Source organism: Gracilinanus agilis, chromosome 3, assembly GCF_016433145.1.
Source record: "Gracilinanus agilis isolate LMUSP501 chromosome 3, AgileGrace, whole genome shotgun sequence".
NCBI lineage: Eukaryota > Metazoa > Chordata > Mammalia > Didelphimorphia > Didelphidae > Gracilinanus > Gracilinanus agilis.
The window spans coordinates 286,553,618-286,563,586 of record NC_058132.1 but is presented as its reverse complement, the minus strand read 5'-3'; the positions used below and the strand labels follow the sequence as shown (position 1 = coordinate 286,563,586).

The 9,969-nt window shown below is 34.5% G+C and overlaps 1 protein-coding gene across 6 annotated transcripts in view; it reads right to left on the bottom strand.

Annotated features, from left to right (window-relative positions):
- Positions 1 to 9,969, bottom strand: part of GTDC1 (glycosyltransferase like domain containing 1) — a 276,923-nt gene that overhangs the window by 74,465 nt on the left and 192,489 nt on the right. The gene's annotated exons all lie outside the window — the stretch shown is intronic.

Sequence of the window (9,969 nt, the reverse complement as noted above, 5' to 3'; positions counted from 1 at the left end):
AGATATTGATGTATAAAGCAGAGAAAGAAAAAAAGACCTGGAGAAACTCAGAAATAAACTGGAGAACTTCAGAAAACATTAACAAAGTAAATAGAAAATGGAAAATTTGAAGTTCAGTTACACTAACTTGAAAACAGTCTTCAAAAATTTCATGTACTGTGCAAAATTTTTAGTTGGTCTACTCACAATTTAGAAATAAAAATCTCTGAGTTAAGTTTTCCCACTTTAGTTATAGCCTTCTCTTATACTCTTTCTCCATTTACTCTAATATTTTCCTTTAGAAAGGACAAAATGAAAATACACTCTTCCCTTTTGTTTGATTCAGTAAAGAAACTACATATAGATTTTCTACAGAATCAAGCAAAAGAGGAAAATGTCTTAATTTTCTTTTTGTTCACTCTCATTTTTCTTAGGATTTCTTTAAATCATGTGGACTAAAGCATCTTTTCATTCATACTTGCATTTTTATCTCAATATCTTCTTTAAAATATTCTTCATGAACTTGATCCATTTTTGATCATATCATTGTTTCTTATCCCTGCAGCACCTCTATGCATAGGGAATGACTTGGATTGCAGTTGTTAATGCTACTTTCAGGGTTTTCTGGGATTTTTTTTTTTACCAGAATACTCTGGATTCTCCAACTCAGGGAGAACTGTCTTGCATATATTTTCACTTACAAAATGCTTGAACTGAATTGAAGTGACTTTCATTTTTCCTTTCCTCTGCTCACAATGAGGTATCTATCACAGAAAGGCTGAAGCATTTGAGAAGGCATTTTTTAAAAATCAGACTCAACTTTTGAAGTCAACAAGTACTTATCAAAACCCTATTTCATACAAAGCAGTATCCTCAAACACTATAGGCACTGTAGATGACACAAAGGAAGAAAAGGCATGATGATGCCTACCCTAGAGGTGGCTTTGACAGTCTCTGAGAAAAAAAGGCAATCTTAATACATTAAACAAAAAGAAAGTAATATCAGAAAGGATAAAAACAGCTGGGGTATTTTGTTGAGCAGACTCTGGTAATAAATCCACATTTATAGAGCACTTAACAATTTACAAAATATTTTGTTTCCTGCCTCCTTGGGAGAGGAAAAATGAAAATACCACTATCCCCATTTTCCAGATGAGAAAAATTAAGTGCAAGGAAGTTAAATCACATGTTTAATGGGGAGTCAAAGCCTCTGCTTTAAGCCTAGAGGGAGCTACGTAGATAGTACAGTAGATAGAGTATTGGGCTTTGAGTCAGGTAATGAAAACCTGATTTCAAATGCCACCTCAGATACTTACTAGCTTTGTGACCCTGGCCAAGTCACTTAAATTGGTCTATCTCAGTTTCCTAAACTACAAAAAAGATGATGATAATAATAATATCTAACTCACAAGATTGTTGTGGGGATCAAATGAGATAATAATGGTAACATTTCTAGCACATAGTAGGCACTTAGTAAATGCTCATTCCTTTCCCCAAGTATATGACACTATCTTTCTAAATGCTTTAGAAATAAAAGAGAAAGAAAAGATGAAATCATAATGTCAGAATATTGGAAATGGAAGGGACATTAGTGATCGTTATTTCATCTGCAATCATTGGCAATTATTTCTGAAAATAACTTCTAAATGAAATCTTCATTCAACCAACAATCATTTCTTATATCCATGTGCCATATACCATGCTGGGCAGTAGGGATACAATGACAACAATGACAAAGTTGGAGCTACCCTGTCCAGAAGAAGCTTATAATACATCCATATACACACTAATTGACTCATTAAAAAGGTACAATTTCATCCACCAATACACAGTATAGGTAGCAATCTCTCCAAAGCCTTAAAGAAGATGATCTTCAGGAATTATCGTGGCTCAAAAAACCCTTTACTCTGGATCCAACAATGATAGAAGTCCTACAAACAGCCTATTCCTGAGACAACAAGCATAGTCCATCACCTGATCTATTCTGGAGAACCTGCTACTTTTGTTGTTGTTGTTGTTGTTGTTGTTTTGCTTCATGAACCCAGGACCTCCTCCATGGCCCAATTACATGTCATCAGTAGAGTTTTACATATATATGAACTTTTCAATACTATAAACATCTGTGTCTTTATTACTCTATCAATGCAGATGCTTCCACCCTTTGGTATCTTTCTGCTTGCTCCAATAGATTAAAAAAAAAAATCACGACCTTATACCCAAGCCTTATGTGATAAGTTTCTGTAAAAAAGAGACTGAATTCAATGTCAATTTAACCCTTCCTGAATATATTTTAAGTATACTAAATCTTCACTGGTCGAATTATATTTGGTGAGTCCAGAAAGTCATATATGGGACAAAATTCACTTGCTTCAACAGATAGTTAATTTTTGCATTCTTTTAGAAGTCTGTTCTAGTTTTGAGCATTTTTGAGAAAAATCTTTTAGACAGATATACAGCCATTAAAAAGAAGATTCCATTATTACTGCTTTAACTTGGAAAAAGGAGGGTGAAAGGATAGGCCTATAATCATTGTCTAGAAAAACACTGAATTTGAAGGGAAATATATAAGCAGAAAGCAAATACGTAAAAAAAGGAAACCCTCCTCAAAATTGATTTAAACAGCCATTCATCTAAAAGTTGCCAAAAACAACTCCTGAATATTTATTATCAGTTTTGGGTGATATATTTTACACTGTTAGGAGAATTAGCTAATATGCTTAATTAATCAATTTAAATTATTTCCCTAAAAATTCATAGAAAAAGTAAGTGCATACCAAGGGAAAATACTCATCACACTTTTTTTAATCAAATGTCTTATAAGAAGGAAGATGGTGACCTTGACAATCAATACCTTTAAACCTCCACTAATACAATAAAAAAAATTGAGGAGAAACATCTGTAATCATCTACTAAAGAACTATAAAACAATGAGGGCTAGATATCTGTTTCTAGGTAATTAAGAATGCCAGGGAAGCTTCAAATTTATTCAAAATAAAGAGAAGCAGTATTAAGAGTACACAATAATAAATCAAAGGGGTCTGATGCAACATATCTCCATTTTGGCAAGCAGCATCATGGTCCGTCTTACTCAGAAAATCTATTCATATTGGCGAACAATATCACAAATTAAAAGAGACTGAAGATTGGCTGAAGGGTTATAAACAATGGGGATTGGTAACTGACAAGGAATTTAGCTCTGGGCAAGGTGCTAGGTCTGGTTTTATTTAACACTTTTTGTAAGTGTTTTCGAAGATGGATAAACTCCCACATTGCAGAAGAGGCAGATGAAAATCTTGATGTGTTGATGAAACCAATAAAGGCATGAAGAAATCCAGCAAATACAAAAGATATAAATATGTCCAGAAAACAGCCAAAGGACCAACTAAGAGATGTAATGTTTTAAAAAATGCAGAAGGGAATGATAAACATTTAAATTCAATTTACATGATGTACATGTACCAATGTGACATCACTTTTCAAGTAGATGATTCTTACTCTGTACAGTCTAGTATATATGGAGTATATGGAGTGAGAAGGTACCAGCAAGGCTTGATAGAGTATTCTGGTTACACTGAATTTAGTTTGGGTACACCTCAATACTGAGTATGTTGAAAATTAGAGAGAGTTCTTAGAAGAGCAATAACAATGATTAAGGGAATAGAAGAATTGATTTATGAGGACAGATTAAAGGAACTAAATATGAATAGTCTGGTTAAGTGACAACTAGAGGGGTACATAATAGGAGTCTCCAAGGAGAGAGAATAATTATTTAGCTTGATACAAGGGGGTATAACTAGGAGTAATGAGATGAAATTAAGAAGGGAAAATTTAAGCTGAATCTCAAGAAAAATTCCCTGACGGCATAATTTATTAGATCGCGGAATAAATTCTCTTGGGAAATGCTATAGCTAGGGATACTTAAAAATAGACTGGACAAAATACCACTGAATAATATAGGCAATAATCTTGCACGGGAAGGAAGGTGGTTGCATAATAGGTTTTTCCTTGTTTACTGTATATTTTCATATTTTTCTCTGATGGTCTATTTATTACAGTGATAGTCACCAGCAGAAGTATTTAGAGGATTAGTTGAATCTAAAATGAGAAGCATCCTTTGTTGAAAGTGGAAGCACAAACAGCTCCTGTCCTATTCTTTTTATACTATGTAAGCTATATTGAAGGCAGGAGTCACCATAATTCTTGAATACTTTTTTTACTCCATTACAGCTGGTGCGACATTTATTTCATTATAGCAGGTTGGATAAATTCCTTTCTAAAAAAAATAGTCTCCTGATCTTCTGTGCCACGAAAGTAATATTTTCCAAGAAATGTTTAATACAAACAACTTATTCTCATAATGTAAATCACAAATTTTTATTCCAGATTTTCTGAATGTGGCTCTATGGTCAATTACTTCACATCAATACCAAGATCAAATAGGCATAATACTAACAAGCAGTTTGCTTAATAATAGTCACCACACTAATTAACCCATCCAGAACATTCTTAATCAGATGCTATTTGCCCTACACTAGAAGTCTGGCAGCAAAATGTTCTGTGCAAAAAAAGGAAAAGAAATACTTTATTGATGTGGTGAAAACTGGCTATTCTATGGAATAGAAAGAATGTTTACACTACTGTTATATTAATTCAATGAAATGAGTATGCAAGTAGCCACATGTCTGAATACCTCCTCCTTTTTTTTTTCCAGTTCCAGTTTTGGTAGAGGTGCTAATGAGAAGTAAAATGGACCTAAGGTAAGGAGTGAAAACAAGTCAAGAGTATGTACAATCCAAAAAACGAGAGCTACTTTTCAATACAGATAATCTCCACTAGCAATATAATATTTTTAAACTACTATTTCTCATTGATTCCTAAATCTTCCTGGAATCACAATGGAATAATTTCCCCCCCATGTTTACACATTTTCTCACTCTAAAACATCTCAAATACTTTATGTAGACAGAAATATACATAAAGAAATAAAGAAAAATGAATAAATCTTCACAAACGTAGGTGTACCATTTTGAAGCATACATATTTAAGTGTTATCAAAAAGGTCTGTTATTGTTGCCAAACATCAAAAATACTGTTACTAGTCTTGCTGATCCAGATCAGGCATGCTTACGGGAGACAGTTCATGTAGAAAACTAGATTTGTTTGTATGTGCTTTTAAATGATGATAAAGGCATGCATTTATGCTGGGAAGAAGAAAATATCCCACTAGGGATGAGTGGCTTTTGTTAGAATCTGGAGAGGTACCTAAATGGGCAAAGATGAAAAAAAGCAAGACAAGATGTGGCAGATACATAGTTGAGTATCTTATATAATGAATAAAGAAATCAGGCAAAAATCAGTGTCAATGGGCAGTCAGTTACAAAAGCCCATGATAAGGAGTTTCATCTTGATTCATAAACTGATAAAAAATAATGGCACCAATGAAAGCAGTGGTTGTAGAATACATTATTGACAGCTGTGTTTAAGATGGATTGTACTGAGGAAAACTCCTAGGAAAATACCCTACACCCTGCGAATGTTTAGTAAGTATTTAGTAAATGAACTAATAAATGAATGTGTATAGGTGAGGTAAGTAAAACAAAGACTGCCAGTAGACTTTTGGTAAGATGTAGATTTTAATTCAGAGGAGAAAAAAAGAAAGATTTTGGAAATAGTATGTAAAATACTAAAAATGTATGATCTGGTGGTTGATATTAGCAGAGAGAGAGAGAGAAGGGAGGAGAGGACCAACACTGGTTCCAAGTCTGAGGCACTGCAAGATGAGAACATTCTACTGTAATATCTTTGGGCTAGGAATGGGGCGTAAACGAATGGAATTCCAATTTTGTCATCTTTAGCTCTGGGTGATGGTAGTCTAGTCACACAGTAATATTCTGAAGATTATATGGGATTAAGATTTAGATTGTCTGAGAGAGATAGATTCTGTCTAGAAAGGTAGATTAAGGACATCATTTACATACCAGGACTGGTAAAAGAAATAAGAGCACCTCCATGAGGGAATTTAGGCAAGAGACCCTCAAATGGTGGCAATTATCAGAAAAAATGTGAAGATAACTATTCTGTCTGAGGGAAAACTGATGGTGTCAGTGATGAGGTAAATCCCTGCCTGGGGAAGAGAAGGCAAACCTCAACTTCAGAAGAGCAAATATTAAAAAAAAAAAAAAAAAAAAAAAAAAAAAAAGCCAAGCCCGGTTAGTAAAAGGATGTTCCTGGAATGTTAAAATCCAAGGAGTGGAAAAAAATTAGAATGTTGGGGTAGGGATTCCGGGCCCAGAAGTCCATGCCAGATCAGAAAGCCAACATGTAAGGAGTGCTGGGAAATTCAACACTTTTTCCCATGGCATAATTTCCCAAAGCTTCATTCTTGTATGTCCCCAACTCCACCTGATTGGTTGTCATGCCATTCCTAGGCACACCAAGTCTCCCCATGACTATTAGGCTATAGAAGGTGCAGTAAAAATAATTATACTTGAAAAGGAAAGGTGGGGAGGAGGGGACCTCATCCAATGTAGAAGCCATATTATGATCCAGTATCAGAAAAAAAAAGAGAGAAAATATCAATCGACTTAGAAAAAAGTAATTTTTTTATCAAGTTGCTAGGTTATGACTGAAAGCAAAAAGTCAGCACCCTAAAACCAATGAGAAAAATACAAGTGTTCATTCAAATAAGCTCTGGACACACCAACACTTTACAATAAAAAAAATCCACTGTAACCAAATAATATGTTGCAAATTAATTGCAAAGTTAACATTTTTAGGAATTAGTCACATAAGCACAGATCTAGGATAATTAAAAAATCATGCTAGCAAACAACATGTGTTTTATATATTATAGCTAGCAACTTAATGTTAAATTATTAAGTAGGAAGTCAAGAATGTCTTGACTTAGTTGGGTCGATGTTGGGACTATATATACATGTGTATGCATGATGTGTATATGTATATATGCATATATACATATATAAGATTTTTTTCACATCATATTTTATAAAAGGCAACTACTGATAAAGAAATTCACAAGTAATGCGAATGGTCATTTAAGAAATCAGATGTTCAGATATCGAAATGTTAAAGCAAAAAAAAAAAAAAAAAAAAAAAGGATTCATGCTCAGTTGACTGGTTGTAGCTCCATCATAGAACCACCTGGGGCAAAGAGTATTACTACTCATTTCTCTGTAAAACTGAAATGTCTAAGTAAAATGATAGTAAAGTGAAGCTAGTAAAGCGCTCTTGCATAGAAGGCACACATCGTGTTTCCAAGCTGTTTCTTCCTTACATGGAGAGCTCCTTGAGCACAGGGGCTGTCTTTAGCTTTTCTTTGTAACCTCTGTATAGCACAGTTCTGGCCTTAATAGATGCTTCCTGACTGACTACACAATTGTCTGACTGAATTCAACCAGCAGCAGGTGACAGGGCTTTTAGAAGTATTCTGAAGAACTAAAATATCACTTGGAGACTATCCATGGAATAAGTCCAGAAGACAAATGTACCAAGATGACTGTCTTCACACAAGCACTTTGATGTAACAGCCAGTCAATACCAGCTCTCTTGATCTAACCACCTGATCTATTTATTTCTTACCTCTTGAAACAAATACTATTTTCCAGTGCAGTCATGGAGCAAGCTCTCAAAGTCAATATGAAATTTAACATTGTAAGTAATCAGTGGGAGGACAGTGAGCACGGATGTCTTACTTGGAAAATGAAGACTTCTAGGCATTTCAGTTTTCAACAGAACAGAAAAATAGGATCAAGAAACTAATTGTAGACTGATTTAACAAGCAAGTAATACACATTCTTGGGAAATTCATCTAATTTCTCCAGACCCTTGGTCTCCTCATATGTACAAGAAAGTGACAGGAATAGTAAAGCTCTTCTAGCTCTAAAACAATGATTTTAGGAAATGCATCTCAAATGAGAAAAATTTGGATGACAACAGATTTGACTCAAAATGGTAAAGCATCCATGAAAGAGAAATCTAATAGGGCTGAGAAAGAAAAAACCCAGTAGCTTACTTCATTAGGCTTTGAAGACAAATTTTAAATTTTTTCCCTCCACTCCAAGTTGGCCTTTAAATGACTATGAAGTTGGAGAGTCATGAGGAAATGAGGGACATGAACAAAGTCCTTACCCTGGCTTTAAATTTCCTTCCAGAGACTTTGGAAACTGTCTCTCCTCCCCTCATTCATCCTTTCTCCCCCTCTCTCACTCCCCCTAAATATGCTTCACATCTCATTTATACCATTTGCTTATGTGGTCTTTTCTGGCAATACATTTTATGTGATTAGTACTATTTAAGTTAAATAGTTATGTCTCAATTCCCTGTTTCCCTGTAATTTCCAAGTGTTTTAGATTGTATACACTGCTAATTTAACTGCTTACTAGTAAGAACAGTTTGTCTTATTCCATTTGGTAAAATGCCTTTGTAATATTCAGTACTACTTATATGTAGTAACTTTAAGGATCTTTCATTCTGCACAGAGCATAACCAGCCTGTCCAATTCTTTGCCAGAATAAATATTCTTCCAGCACAGTTGTCCTTTTTTTTTTTTTTAAACATACGTACACCCCTTTCAGGAAAAAACAAAAACACAAAAACAAAAACACAACACCAAAAACCTTCTACTTTAACACCCAGTTTACCACAGAAATTCAGTATAGTCAAGAAGGGTCACAAGTTTGTCTTTTGCTCTCTCCCACCACCCTTTCCATGCCTAAAACTTAAGTGTCTCCCATTAGTCCCATTGTCGTAACTCTTGGAGCTGAACCCTCTGAGACAGCACCCCGTATTCTGGGCTCTACTTCCAAATGAAACTCACCTGCTTCCAGGACAACTAGGAGGCTCAGTAGATAGAGAAGTAGGCCTGGAGATGGGAGGTTCTGGATTTAAATCTGACCTCCAACACCTCCTATCTGTGTGACCCTGGGCAACTCATTTAACCTCAGTTGCCTACCTCTTATTGCTCTTTTACTTTGGAACTGATACTTAGTATTGATTCTAAGACAGAAGAAAGGGTTTTCTTTAAAAAGAAAAAAAATAACTTATTTGGTTCTGTACTGGACCAATAAAAAGTAATCTCACAAATTAACTGAATTTAAGTCATTAATGAATGACAATGCTGAATATCCTAATCCTGACATTTTAACATGAGATAATACTTTAACCAAAATTAATTTCCATACAACCTCTTATTCTCCTCATCAGTTCCTTAACCCCTCTTACCATCACGCTTTAATAGGCTGTCTTACCCCATTAAAATGTAACATCTTGGTTTGTAGGAACTTTTTTGTTTGCCTTTATTTTTCTCCTCAGTGAGAGAGTAATATATGCTCCATCTATCTAGACAAAAGGAGGTATTCTTGAGTGAGTCAATCCTATAACCAGAAAAAATTACCTAAACCTCTCACATTCAATTTCAATATTTACCATATAAATTGTACTAGAGGTTTTGGGTTATAATTCTCAAATTCTTACTCATTTAATTAGTTATTTTGGAAAATGTGTATAGATCAATGTCTTTTAGAAGGAGACGGATCAATTTTCTTGAAAAAAAGGAACCAGCATCCATGAAAGATAGGTGAGTTCCCTGATTTACCTATTAAATAGCTCCAAATGTTCAGTGGTTCCTCCCTTTCTTCTACTCTCTAGTTTCCTGATTAGAATTTCTCTTTATCTCTTTCTATACCTTTTTTCTTTGTTTCCTTTTTGAAGTTTCTCATCCATTCATTTAAGGCATATTTCATTTTTAATGCTAACCTGGATAGTCACAAGGCATTTTTTCATCTTCTTTTTTTTCCCTACTCTAAGATGGAAAGTTACTTGCATGATGCTTAACTAGGTGTGTTTAACATGACTGCTCCTAACAGGGACTCTGTAGTTGATTCACATTTTATTAAGAATTTGGAACAATACTCCTCATCCTTCATTGTTTAGTTCCAACATAGTGAGAGTTTCCATAGCTTTTTAGCCAAT